Below are 14,545 nucleotides of genomic sequence, written 5' to 3' on the forward strand. Positions count from 1 at the left end.
ACGTGTGTGTGTGTGTGTGTGTGTGTGTGTGTGTGTGTGTGTGTGTGTGTATGTGTATGTATATATATATATATATATATAAAATGAAATATTTTTAATACACAGAAAATACAGAGCCTAAGGTAATAAGTACTCATGGACCCACCTCTCAGCCTTCACAAATGCAGATTTGCTGACGGGGGTGGTGGGGGTGGTGGGGCATTTATGCTTCAAATTTGTAAGAAGTAAAAAGTCACAGAGGTAGAGAGAGCATCTGTTTTGAGGATCATGCATTTCTCCATCCACGTCTTGGCACTTTGGTTACACATTTACGGGCAAGACGTGTTTTGGTCAGCTTTCTCCTAATTGGGGGGTGGCACCTTGGCGTCTCTAGCTGTAGAGGTGTCCCTGGACATCTTGGCAGCTAAGAGCCCCAGGACCATTAGCTGTTCCTAGATCCTTTCATCTCTTTGCCTGACAATCCTTATCAGCTGGAGTCCAAGTTCATCTTCCCAAATGAATGGACATCATTTTAAAATAAAAGCTTTCAAAGCAGAGGATGATTCTGGGCCTCATGCAATTCAGGAAGCCCAGTGTTTTCTCCCCAAGGTCACACTAAAAAGGTGGTGGGTCTGAGATCTTGTCTGTTCAAAATAAAGTGATAAAGGGTCAACATAGAGAGGACAGTTGTAAGTAAGCACGGCTTACTTACAAGCATTATGAATGAGGCTATCAGGGCTCAGGTAAGAGCATTAGCTTGGATAAATGATTTGTGGTTATTGATCTAGACCAACCTGACAGAAAAGAAGCTCCATGTATTATTGCTACAATTACTTGATTTATACTAGAATTTGTATGCTTAGGAGCGGCTAGGCCCGTGAGCCATGGCCGCTGAGCCTGCACGTCCGGAGCCTGTACTCCGCAACGGTAGAGACCACAACAGTGAGAGGCCCGCGTACCGCAAAAAAAAAAAAAAAAAAACAACCAACTTAGAATTTGTATGCTTAGTCAATTCTGTCAATATCAAAAAGTTAACACCCTAGTTTCAAAACCTGACATTTGGATTTTGTCCCAAGATTTAGTGTGTCCTCTAAGCAAAATAACTGTCAATCGGAGTCATTTGCCTTCAAAGAAAACTTGAAACACAAGTAATCAGGGAGAAAGCCAACCAACCAAACATAAAAAATGCAAATCAGGTTTCAAGGTTTATAAACATAAAGGACTTTTTCATCTATCCTTATATATTCTATCACTGCTCATCAGGTGCCCCACAGAAAGCGTAGTTTATCAGAAGGACATAACTCAGAAAACATTCTGGGCTGGGCTATGCGCGATGGCCAGCACTTGACAAGAAGTCTCATATTCATGTTCTACAGAAATCTATATTGAAGCGAAAATTTAAAAAGCTGACCCAAAAGCACACGCAGTGAAGAGGGCAACCAAGGAGAACCACTCTGGGTGTTGCTGAAAACTGTTGTCTGGACCTCAGAGAAGAGGTCAGAACCTACAAGAGAGATTTATCCTTCCAGAGGCCATAGGTGAGGTCTTGGGGTGGGGCAGAGGCAGGGTGCACTGGTTGTATTTCCAAAACCAATGGTACTTTACAGTTTACAAAGCCATTCAGGCCTATTCTTTCATCTTACATGGACAGGTACAGGGAATCAAAGAATAAGTGCAGAAAAAAGAGACTCGGGGAATGGAAGGTCCTTGGTGGGCCCTGGTATCTTCTTTGTAAATACACTGCTCCTCTCCCACACCCTGGAGACTGTTTCTGTTACAGAGCCAAGGGTGAGGGCTCCCACCTGTGCTTCCATTTCTTATCCTTTCTACAGGGTCTTATAGCTTCAGTTCTCAAGAGGTAAGAGAAGACCTTCAGAGAGCATCATCTTGTGTCAGTCCCTCTTGATTTTGCTCCAAGCATGGAGTGAAGCTCCCTATGTGGCTCGATTAGCACAGACAGAGCACAGAGGAAGCTTTCTTTCCCTCATCACTCGTCTTGAAGGCAAGACAGCCTCCGGATGCCACCTGCTCGTGGTCCCTCACAGGGAACCTGTTACCCACACTGCCCTGAGGCTGCTGGACCACTCATCATTAAATGGCCAGTGATCTATGCTGTGGCAGGACATAGAAGATATTCTGGCCAGGACCCTGGTCTCAGGAATATAAGTAAGATAATTCCAAGAGGAGGAGGCAGTTAACACTGGTCATGTACAATGGACAAATGATAAATGTAGGAGGGGAAGTGGTGGGCCGTGTACAAGCTGAGGTGGGCAGGGAGCTGAAGACCCAGTGACACCAGGTGGCTCATGGGCAAGGTTTAGAGAGTGCGGGGACTGCTCTGGTTCTGACGGGTCTCTTGGACAGTTCACATGGAGCCCTCAAAATAATTCTCTTCATCTTGGAGAACAATGGTGCCGCCTTCAAATATCTTGAAATGCATTTGGTAAGTTTCACACATTCTGAAGTACTTCCAGTGTCTTATTTAAAAATTAAACTTTCTTCTGAGGACTTAACTCATGAATAAATCGAAATCATAAACATAGTGAACTTTACATTTTCTTCAAAGTTTCAGTACTATTTACAAACTATGGGTTCAACTTGCTATCCCAAGTCTAGATCAATTACTTAGTTAGGTGTTTGAACCTAAGTCACAAAGCTGATCTCAATTAACCATATTCCTTTAAATATTACAATTTTGTGAAGTTCCAAATACATATAGGTTTGTTAACATAAAGTATTAGTTCTACGGTTTTGATTCTCTTAAGCATTTCTCTACTTAATTCTAAATCTTTCCAAAGGTGAAAAATATCTAGCTGCTAAGGAAACGATTGCATCATCCCACACAGTTATTTTAGGTTATGCTCCCATATAATTTTGGGGATAGCCAGCTTGCTTGAGGTTGCATTGTAAACAGAAATTTTAGCTGGAGCATTGACTAGATTCTTCGTGGTGACCCATGTGGGACCAACTGAATCCTATTTATAGTTGTCATGGTGATGATTCCAACTCAAAGGAGGTGGTCATGGAGTTCTTGACCTTAGATCCAAGATACACACACACACACACACACACACACATATGCTATATATTATATATAATGTTTCCACCCAGTTGGCTAAATCACTTGACAAAATTTTGCACTATTGTGTTCTTAAGATGTAAATATATTTCTATCTCAAGATCTTTAGACTTAATAAAATCGTGTATCTGTCATATTTTTTATGGGACCATGAACATTTTTCAGATATTAAAAAGTGTCTAATTAAATTTTGATATTGCTCATGACTTTGATAATTCAGTAACAAATTCTAAGTTCATTCATTTGATGAGTGTTAAAAAAAATAGAATTGTCAATTCCTTACGGTCAGTGAGGGCTTGAACTGTGAACTAGCAACTAGTACTGAGTCCTGGTTAAGAGTGAGAGCTCTGGGGTCAGTCTGTCTGGGCTTAAAATCCTGGCTCCACTTCTTTCTTACTCTTAACCATTTTACTATAGAAATTCTCATACGCTGTGTGTGTGTGTGTGTGTGTGTGTGTGTCTGTGAGTGATTCCTTACTCTTAACCATTATGCTATAGAAATTCTCATAAACTGTGTGTGTGTGTGCATGCATGTACGTGTGTGCTAGAGTACTAGTTATTTAATCAAACACTACTGTAGGTGTTGCTCTGCAGCTATTTTATAGATGGGGTTAAGAGCTACAATCAGTTGACTTTAAGTAAAGGGCATTCTCTCAATAATATGGGTATAATATGGCCGAACCACATCCAGTTGAAAGACATTAATTGAAGTTTCCTGGGAAGAAGAAAGTCTGCCTTAAGGCTGTAACACTGGCTCATGCCAAGTTTCCATCCTGCTGGCCTGCTCTACAGAATTTAGACTTGTGGTCCCCACAGCCATGTAGGCGAATCCCTTAAAATAAAGAGAACCCTGGAGAACCCTGACTAAAACACAGTGGTTTCCTTTTTCCTTTATTTTCTTCCCTCCCTCCCTCCCTTCCTCCTTCCTTCCTTCCTTTTCTTCTTTCTCCCAAGTCCCAAAGAGCAAACTTCAGGATTACCTTTTCTGGGAACACTAGTAGCTGCAACACGTAATATTAGCAATGAAAATTCATTAACTTAGCAATTGGTTGTTGAGTTCGACTTTGGAGAGAAAGATTAATCTCTTATTTTCTATTTATCGAAGTGAAGAACTAAAAGTGTGTTACCCTTCTTTGCTGTGATGTATAATAAAAGTGTTCATTTAGTGTCCACAACGCTAATTCTGACTTCTTGAGAGCGTGGCCTTTGTCAGTTTGGTTCAGTCCTACATGTTCTAAGCGCCTAGCGTGATGCCCAGCACATAGCGGACACTCGATTATTTGTTGAATGAATGACTTGCTCTTTACATCTGCCCAGTAACTGCCACCTAATGAGGAGACAAGTTTCGACTGAAAAATTCCTACTCGTCCTGCTTAGAGAGGCCCACGTGCGTAGGCACAGTTCTGCTGAGTCACATCAGGCCCCTTACAGAAGCTCTAGAAATATTAGGTGAAGAGAAACAGATGAACACATGGAATTTAATACATAGCAACGTACAACAGAGACACAAACACTGAACGTTTTTCTAGTTTGCCAATGTGTGTTCCTAGTTTCTTTCAACATTAATATTTCAGAAAACATTTTCTAAGGAAAACATTGACCTCTAGGGGAAGTGAAGGGCTCCTCCGTTCTCCCACTTCATCAGCTTTAATCCTGCCTGAATGGGAACAGGGTCAAAGGCAAGACATTATACCTCCCAGAAAGAAAAAAACATTTGGGTTTGAGTACACCGACCTAGACCTGCCTCGTAAGGCGGTCAAAGAGCAAAGGATGTGGGGTGCACGTGTGTGACCCTTTATTAACACCAATTCTCAAGGCATCTCCGCTGAACACAGAGCTCTAATAATTTCTACCAAAAATGTCAAAGGAATCAACAATGTTAGTATTCAAATAGGATTCACCACTTCCAATGGCCCTTTGATGACACAACTGTATTCTTAAAGGGTACATGGGTTTCACACAAATGATTCAAGATTCATGTTTATATCTACACAGAGTGTCCAGAACAATGGTGCTATAATGATTGCCAAATGTAGGTATGGATTGATGGATGGATGGATGAATTAATGAATGCTCTGTAATCTAAGGGCTGAAGATGAATTACATAAAGCCCCCCAAAGGGCAGAGGGCACAATCAAGGAATATAAAAATCTACTGGTAGGTACAAATCGTTTCTAGAGGAGAGGTTGGTTCTGAAAATACAGAGATTGAAAACCACCAACTCCATATGTGCTTTATCATACTATTTAAACCTGCATGATGAGGGAGCTAACACTTTGTAGACAACCTCATACAAAGGTGTTTTTTTTAAAAAGACAGTCTTCTTTTGTCCTTCCTTTGTAGCTATTTGGAAAGAGAATGATAATAATCAAAAGACCTGCAAAAAAAGCGATTTGGTATCTCAAAGGTTGCAGCTATTGTGTGACCCATGCTGAATATCATGGAGAAAATGACTACCTTCTGAATTACTAGGGATGCTCGAAACTCCGGAGAGGAAAATAGAATCCCACCGTCTGTTATAAGAATGCTGAGAAGAAGAAAGAGAGAAACTTAGCTTTCAGACATTCAGATGTCCTTTGCTTAAATAGGGCAGACCTCTTTAAGGAAAGCTTTGGGCACAGAACAGAAATAAATCTCAGGGCAGCTGTTTTTCTATCTGAAGAAGGTTGGGTGTCTCTTACGCCACTTACAGATTTTAAAAACGTGTTGTCATTCTTTAATCATGGTCATTATTGGAGAATAGGATCGAAATTTTAATTATTAAGTAGAAGGAATTGTCAAGCACTTTCATCGGGCGGCTGGTGTGCCCGAAGTGATCAGTCATCAGCACAGCGGATGCGAACCTGGGAGCGCGTTATCCCCATGCCAGGACCCCAGCCGAGAAGGAGGCGGTGGTCTGACAGACAGTAGGTCTGTCCTCCTACTGGCTCCCTGTCTCCTAAAATGTCTGCACGCTGTTTACTGCAGAGCCAGTGTTTAGACCAATGCTCAGTAATGCGAACACATCAATCATTCCCCTCCTCTATTGAAATGAAGTAGGATTGCTCTTGATTTAATAGCAAAGGAACATTTCCAAGGCACAAAAACATTTCCACGACTAAGCACAAAGGTTGTGCTGAAAATATACGTTTGTTTTCTTCTTCCACAGACCCACGGGCACTAAAGTTATTAGCTTCGTGTTCACCGTGACAGTAACTCCACGTCTGCCGGGCTCTGCACTGTCTGTAGTGCGGTAGACAGTGTGCAGGAAAGCTCGTCAAAGGAGAAAGGCTGCCAGAAATTCATAAATTGGGGGGAAAGGATGGAACCCAGGGCTAGTATGACCCACAGGGTCACACAGGGTCAGTGCTTAGATCTAAATGTGCTTTACACAATTATAGTGAAGTGCTTACAACCACCAAAAGCCGGTGTGGTGTCTTTTTAAAGCTACAGTAAAGATCATTATTTGGATAAGCTCAACCCCCGGCATCCATCTGAAGCAGGGTCAGGGCTGAAAACAAGAACCACCACCGACAGGCCCAGGAGCGAGGGGGCTGAGCCTTCTAGAGCTGGCAAGCACCTCCCTCGCTCAGATAGTGTCGCCTGCAAGGCTGGGCCCTGGTAGGGGCCTGGGACCAAGGGAGGCTACTTCCAGATGTGAGGCGTCTGCTCCCTCCCCGGGTGGCTGGTGCACCACAGTTAAGATTTCTGCCTCGGTTAATGACACTGGAACCCCAATGACAGTAGCTGTGCCTGTGAAGTTCTCTTCCTGCCAGTCTCCAAATTACAGGAAATGCCAAATTCTCTCTCCCAATCACGAGAACATTCTCAGAAATGTACTTGAGGTGACTATTAATTCTAGCATATAGTGTTTGGTTTTAATTTTTTGTTGTTTGTTTTTTTGGAGAAGATCCAAACTATGCCCTTGTTGGAATAAATGAGGGGTCTGACTACAAACATAGCCGACAGTTCTTACTGGTGGAGGCCAGGGTGCTGGTTCTAAGTGAAGTTGTGACTAGGAAGGAATTTCCTGAACACCTGATCTGTTTATAGAAATGCCTGGAACTTCCGGCCTGCAGGGCACAGGGACGGCTTGATCCCGGCCTCTCAGAGTTCCATGCTTGCCTGTCCTGGAACTCCCTCACAAAGAAAATTTTTTCTCCAATTTTCTCACTTCTGTTTGGAACTTTCTACTTATAATAGGTAGATTTCTTCAGGGTTCTAGGAAACCAGCGAATGTGGCACCTTTGTCTACAATTACAATGGTTATGGTTAGTTTTATCTTTGCCTCCTTCCCCTTTGCAGCTAGCTGAACAAGGGCTTTCAGTAACTTACCCCCTAATGGGAGGTTTCAGGTGCAGAATTGGGTCAGCAGAAATAATTACACTGAAAGCAGGTTTCTCAGTGCTACTGACACTATTCTGTTTACACAGGAGAATGGCCATTGACTTCTTGTGAGGGACACATTTATCCACCAAATCACATACCCCTCTTTCCTCAATTCAACCATTCACCCACCCAGTCTTCCAGCTTTTACTGTGTGCCCGTCAGGTGTAGCAGGCACAGCAGGAACGGCAGGAACGAGTACGAGCAACAATCGATTCTGTCCTCAAGAAATTTTCCACTCACATTGGAAGACGGATTTGAAGGTAATATAACTGAAGTTTATGATAAAACTGTGATCTGTGCTATTTTATGAAATTACAGGGGTTGCAATGAAAGAATTACTTACGTTCGGGTGAGGAGGGCTTTATGGGCACTGTGTGTTTATAGGCGAGAGGGACTCCGACCAAGATTTTGAAGAATGAGTTACCCATTATTTGAGAATAATGGGAAAAGGTGGTGCAATCCCCCCCTCCCCCGGGTGGTCACAGGCCCGACGAGATGTTTAGATTCACAAGGTTATAATAGGCTACACCTGGCACTGGATTCACTTAGAAGGATATAGGACAGGAAACAGCATGCTAGCAGGGAGCGTCAGAGAACATTTCTTCGAACCCCAGTGACCCCTCAGGTTTGGGGAACAGGATCAGGATGGTGAGTGAGGTCAAGAACCTGGATAGAAGCTCTAAGTCCCAAGTGTGTTGGTAAGAGTTCCATGGACATAACTTCAAGCTATAGAATGTGAAACGTCTACCTCAAAGAGCATGACTTCCAGGGAAGTCCACAGCCTATGGCTTCTCCCCTGGGCATTTATGGCTCATTCACAGTTTCAAGCTGTCACGATGCAATGTGCCAACCAGGAGTCATTACCGGCACTTGCTGACTATTAACTCAATAAACATTCCGTCTTCGTCAGGTCTCCCAGGAGCAGAACCGAAGGTCAAATTTGTCCTCAGAGAAGGAGAAAGAGTTTTGCTGACCAGTGGCTCAGAGGAAGGAGCAGTCTATGCCGAGGTCTGGGAGTCTGAGAGAACACGGTGAGATCCAGAGCTGGAAATGGTCCAATGTGAGTTAAGTACAAGGTATTGCAGAAGATGAGAGGAAGGGTAAAGGGGAGAAGGGGTGGGAGATGGGGCCACCAGAGGGGAGAGGGCCCAGAAAACCGACTAGACCATGCCCAGGGGCTTAAATGTTTAGCCTATCAGGAACCACTGCATGGGACGTGTTGTGATCATATGTGTATGGTAGTGATATAAAGGGTTGAAGAGTGAGGAACACACTGTGGGAGGAAGAGAGTAGGTTGTTACAGGAGTTCAGGCAAGGGATAGGGGGATCCTGAGTTAACGGGCAAGGGGATGGAGATAAGGAACATTTACTGGCTGGAATCAATCAGCGACTGGGGAGAAGAGTCTGGAATATGCCTATGGGTCATCACACGTGCCCCTCACTGCAGAGAACTGAGATAAGAGGAGGGAGAGCAGGTTTGCATGTGGGTGACGGAAGAGGTGGAAACATGAGTTCAAATATGGATGTTTTGCATTTGACGTGCTTATGAGAATTCCAAGAGGAGACACCCAGCAGGCCATGTAAAGTATCGTCCTGAGGCTCCAGAGACTGGTCTCTCTAGAGACAGACTTGGGGCACATCAACCATAGACGGGGCTCAGAATCAAAGAAATAAATGAGACGGTCCAAAGGAGGACTTGATCTCAGAAGAGGGAAGGACCAGAGATGGTCCCCTTGCAAACACCAGAAGTTTAAGGGAGGGTAGTAGACGGGTTTGGGATGTAGTCTGTGAAGATGAGATTGAAAGGGGGCAAAGGACAGGTAAATGAGGCTGGGGTAGGAAGAGCTGTCACCAGCATCAAGGCTGCAGTGAGGTGGGTACACCTACAGTAAGGACCTAACCGTTTTCTTCATCTTTGCGCGATAGCTGCATCTGTAGTATAATCGAAGGCTAGTCTATCTAGAGGGATCAGATCAAAAGTGAGCATGAAGTTATTTATATATCACCATTTACCTATACAGCATTCTTTTAATTGTAATCACAATGTCCGGTAAAGATCCAATTTCCAGCTCTCTCTGGTTTGTAAGCTGGTGTTTTTCTGCAGAGATAACCACAGGGGGAGCTATGTCAGGGCCTGATTTGGTATTCAGTTAATATTGTAGCACATGCTCTTCCATTACCTAGAAGCTAATGACTATCTAAATTAGTTCTATGGCCCAAAGCAAAGATAAGGTGGTTAGTATGTTTGACCAGCCATTAAGGTGTGTCTTTCTGGAAAAATATCCTCTCAAGTGAAATGACACCATGATGTTCTATCGGCAGTAGAGCTAACTCTTATTAAAAGGCCTACTTTGAATGTCTCCCCAGGGTAATCATATAAAAAGAGAATCAAAATTTAATATGTAATTAGTAGAGGCTGACTTGCTGAAAAATAAGCTGAATTAGTTGAGAATTGCTGCTAAAACATTCTGTAGCTGGCAAATATTACTCTGATGCTCTAGAGAATGGTAGCAATAAAACACGTAGAATATGTTTTGCATCCCAAAGTTGGCATTCTTGAAATAATCAATGATTTTTGTTCCAAACCAGCTTAATATCTCTTGTACCCATAGACTGTAGCCTGAGGCAGATAATATCTTCTCTTGCTTCAGAATTCTTTTTTTTTTTTTTTTTTTTGCGGTACGCGGGCCTCTCACTGTTGTGGCCTCTCCTGCTGCAGAGCACAGGCTCCGGACGCGCAGGCCCAGCGGCCATGGCTCACGGGCCCCTCCACTCCGCGGCATGTGGGATCTTCCTGGACCAGGGCACGAACCCGTGTCCCGTGCATCGGCAGGCGGACTCTCAACCACTGCGCCACCAGGGAAGCCCCTCAGAATTCGTTTGCTCAGTTTGTCCGCTTGTTAGGTGGAGCACTTGATATAAACAAGGGGATACACAGATGTTAGAAGTCGTGTGTAGGGTACGTGACAATAGAAGTACCAGGAAAGGCATAGAGATAAGTACTTATCTAAATATTACACAAATTAAAAAGACGCCTAGGTACAGTTAGGCATCGAAAAATACAAACACATGGAGGCTAAACAATACACTACTAAATAACCAAGAGATCACTGAAGAAATCAAAGAGGAAATCAAAAAAATACCTAGAAACAAATGACAATGAAAACACGACAACCCAAAACCCATGGGATGCAGCAAAAGCAGTTCTAAGGGAAGTTTATAGCAATACAGTCCTACCTCAAGAAACAAGAATCATCTCAATAAACAACCTAACCTTACACCTAAAGCAATTAGAGAAAGAACAAATAAACCCCCAAAGTTAGCAGAAGGAAAGAAATTATAAAGATCAGATCAGAAATAAATGAAAAAGGAATGAAAGAAACAATAGCAAAGATCAATAAAACTAAAAGCTGGTTCTTTGAGAAGATAAACAAAATTGATAAACCATTAGCCAGACTCAACAAGAAAAAAAGGGAGAAGACTCAAATCAACAGAATTAGAAATGAAAAAGAAGTAACAACTGACACGGCAGAAATACAAAGGACCATGAGAGATTAGTACAAGCAGCTATATACCAATAAATTGGACAACCTGGAAGAAATGGACAAATTCTTAGAAAATCACAACCTTCTGAGACTGAACCAGGAAGAAATAGAAAATATAAACAGACCAATCACAAGCACTGAAATTGAAACTGTGGTTAAAAATCTTCCAACAAACAAAAGCCCAGGACCAGATGGCTTCACAGGCAAATTCTATCAAACATTTAGAGAAGAGCTAACACCTATCCTTCTCAAACTCTTCCAAAATATAACAGAGGGAGGAACACTCCCAAGCTCATTCTATGAGGCCACCATCACCCTGATACTAAAACCAGACAAAGATGTCACAGAAAAAGAAAACTACAGGTCAGTATCTCTGATGAACATAGATGCAAAAATCCTCAACAAAATACTAGCAAACAGAATCCAACAGCACATTAAAAGGATCATACATCATGATCGAGTGGGGTTTATCCCAGGAAGGCAAGGATTCTTCAATATATGCAAATCAATCAATGTGATACACCATATTAAAAAATTGAAGGATAAAAACCATATGATAATCTCAATAGATGCAGAAAAAGCTTTTGACAAAATTCAACACCCATTTATGATAAAAACCCTCCAGAAAGTAGGCATAGAGGGAAACTACCTGAACATAATAAAGGACATATATGACAAATCCACAGCCAACATCATTCTCAATGGTGGAAAATTGAAACCATTTTGTCTAAGATCAGGAACAAGACAAGGTTGCCCACTCTCACCACTATTATTCGGCATAATTTTGGAAGTTTTAGCCACAGCAATCAGAGAAGAGAAAGAAATAAAAGGAATCCAAATCAGAAAAGAAGAAGTAAAACTGTCACTGTTTGCAGATGACATGATACTATACATAGAGAATGCTAAAGATGCTATCAGAAAACTACTAGAGCCTAATCAATGAACTTGGTAGAGTAGTAGGATACAAAATTAACACACAGAAATCTCTTGCATTCCTATACACTAATGATGAAAAATCTGAAAGAGAAATTAAGAAAACACTCCCATTTACCATTGCAGCAAAAATAATAAAATGCCTAGGAATAAACCTACCTAAGGAGACAAAAGACCTGTATGCAGAAAACTATGGCACTGATGAAAGAAATTAAAGATGATACAAACAGATGGAGAGATATACCATGTTCTTGGATTAGAAGAATGAAGATTGTGAAAATGACTATACTACCCAAATCAATCTACAGATTCAATGCAATCCCTAGCAAACTACCACTGGCATTTTTCATAGAACTACAACGAAAAATTTCACAATTTGTATGGAAACACAAAAGATCCCGAATAGCCAAAGCAATCTTGAGAAAGAAAAACGGAGCTGGAGGAATCAGGCTCCTGGACTTCAGACTATACTACAAAGCTACTGTAATCAAGACAGTACGGTACTGGCACAGAAACAGATATATAGATTAATGGCATAGGATAGAAAGCCCAGAGATAAACCCACACACATATGGTCACCTTATCTTTGATGAAGGAGGCAAGAGTATACAATGGAGAAAAGACAGTCTCTTCAATAAGTGGTGCTGGGAAAACTGGACAGCTACATGTAAAAGAATGAAATTAGAACAATTCCTAACACCATACACAAAAATTAACTCAAAATGGATTAAAGACCTAAATTTAAGGCCAGACACTATAAAACTCTTAGAGGAAAACATAGGGTGAACACTCTATGACAAATCACAGCAAGATCCTTTTTGACCCACCTCCTAGAGAAATGGAAATAAAACCAAAAATAAACAAATGGGACCTAATGAAACTTAAAAGCTTTCGCAAAGCAAAGGAAACCATAAAAAAGATGAAAAGACAACCCTCAGAATGGGAGAAAATATTTTCAAATGAAGCAACTGACAAAGGATTAATCTCCAAAATTTACAAGCAGCTCATGCAGCTCAATATCAAAAAACAAACAGCTCAATCCAAAAATGGGCAGAAGACCTAAACAGACATTTCTCCAAAGAAGATATACAGATTGCCAACAAACACATGAAAGGATGCTCAACATCATTAATTATTAAAGAACTGCAAATCAAAGCTAGAATGAGGTATCTCCTCAAACCAGTCAGAATGGCCATCATCAAAAAATATACAAAGAATAGTCTGAAGTCAGGGAGCCTGATTCCTCCAGTTCCTTCTTTCGTTCTCAAGATTGCTTTGGCTATTCGGGGTCTTTTGTGTTTCCATACAAATTGTGAAATTTTTTGTTCTAGTTCTGTGAAAAATGCCAGTACAGTCATCAAGACGGTATGGTACTGGCACAAAAACAGAAAGATAGATCAATGGAACAGGATAGAAAGCCCAGAGATAAACCCATGCACATATGGACACCTTATCTTTGATAAAGGTGGCAGTAATGTACAATGGAGAAAGAACAGCCTCTTCAATAAGTGGTGCTGGGAAAACTGGACAGGTACATGTAAAAGTATGAGATTAGATCACTCCCTAACACCATACACAAAAATAAGCTCAAAATGGATTAAAGACCTAAATGTAAGGCCAGAAACTATCAAACTCTTAGAGGAAAACATAGGCAGAACACTCTATGACATAAATCAAAGCAAGATCCTTTCTGACCCACCTCCTAGAGTAATGGAAATAAAAACAAAAATAAACAAATGGGACCTAATGAAACTTCAAAGCTTTTGCACAGCAAAGGAAACCATAAACAAGACCAAAAGACAACCCTCAGAATGGGAGAAAATATTTGCAAATGAAGCAACCGACAAAGGATTAATCTCCAAAATTTACAAGCAGCTCATGCAGCTCAATAACAAGAAAACAAACAACCCAATCCAAAAATGGGCAGAAGATCTAAATAGACATTTCTCCAAAGAAGATATACAGACTGCCAACAAACACATGAAAGAATGCTCAACATCATTAATCATTAGAGAAATGCAAATCAAAACTACAATGAGATATCATCTCACACCAGTCAGAATGGCCATCATCAAAAAATCTAGAAACAATAAATGCTGGAGAGGGTGTGGAGAAAAGGGAACACTCTTGCACTGCTGGTGGGAATGTGAATTGGTTCAGCCACTATGGAGAACAGTATGGAGGTTCCTTAAAAAACTACAAATAGAACTACCATATGACCCAGCAATCCCACTACTGGGCATATACCCTGAGAAAACCAAAATTCAAAAAGAGTCATGTACCAAAATGTTCATTGCAGCTCTATTTACAATAGCCCGGAGATGGAAACAACCTAAGTGCCCGTCATCGGATGAATGGATAAAGAAGATGTGGCACATATATACAATGGAATATTACTCAGCCATAAAAAGAAACGAAATTGAGCTATTTGTAATGAGGTGGATAGACCTAGAGTCTGTCATACAGAGTGAAGTAAGTCAGAAAGAAAAAGACAAATACCGTATGCTAACACATATATATGGAATTTAAGAAAAAAATGTCATGAAGAACCTAGGGGTAAAGCAGGAATAAAGACGCAGACCTCTTAGAGAACGGACTTGAGGTTATGGGGAGGGGGAAGGGTGAGCTGTGACAGGGCGAG

At 41.5% G+C, this 14,545-nt stretch overlaps 1 protein-coding gene across 18 annotated transcripts in view; it reads right to left on the minus strand.

Moving 5' to 3' along the window:
- Positions 1 to 14,545, minus strand: part of LOC101328244 (1-acyl-sn-glycerol-3-phosphate acyltransferase delta) — a 1,425,233-nt gene that overhangs the window by 244,157 nt on the left and 1,166,531 nt on the right. The gene's annotated exons all lie outside the window — the stretch shown is intronic.

This window comes from Tursiops truncatus, chromosome 12 (genome assembly GCF_011762595.2).
Source record: "Tursiops truncatus isolate mTurTru1 chromosome 12, mTurTru1.mat.Y, whole genome shotgun sequence".
Lineage (NCBI taxonomy): Eukaryota > Metazoa > Chordata > Mammalia > Artiodactyla > Delphinidae > Tursiops > Tursiops truncatus.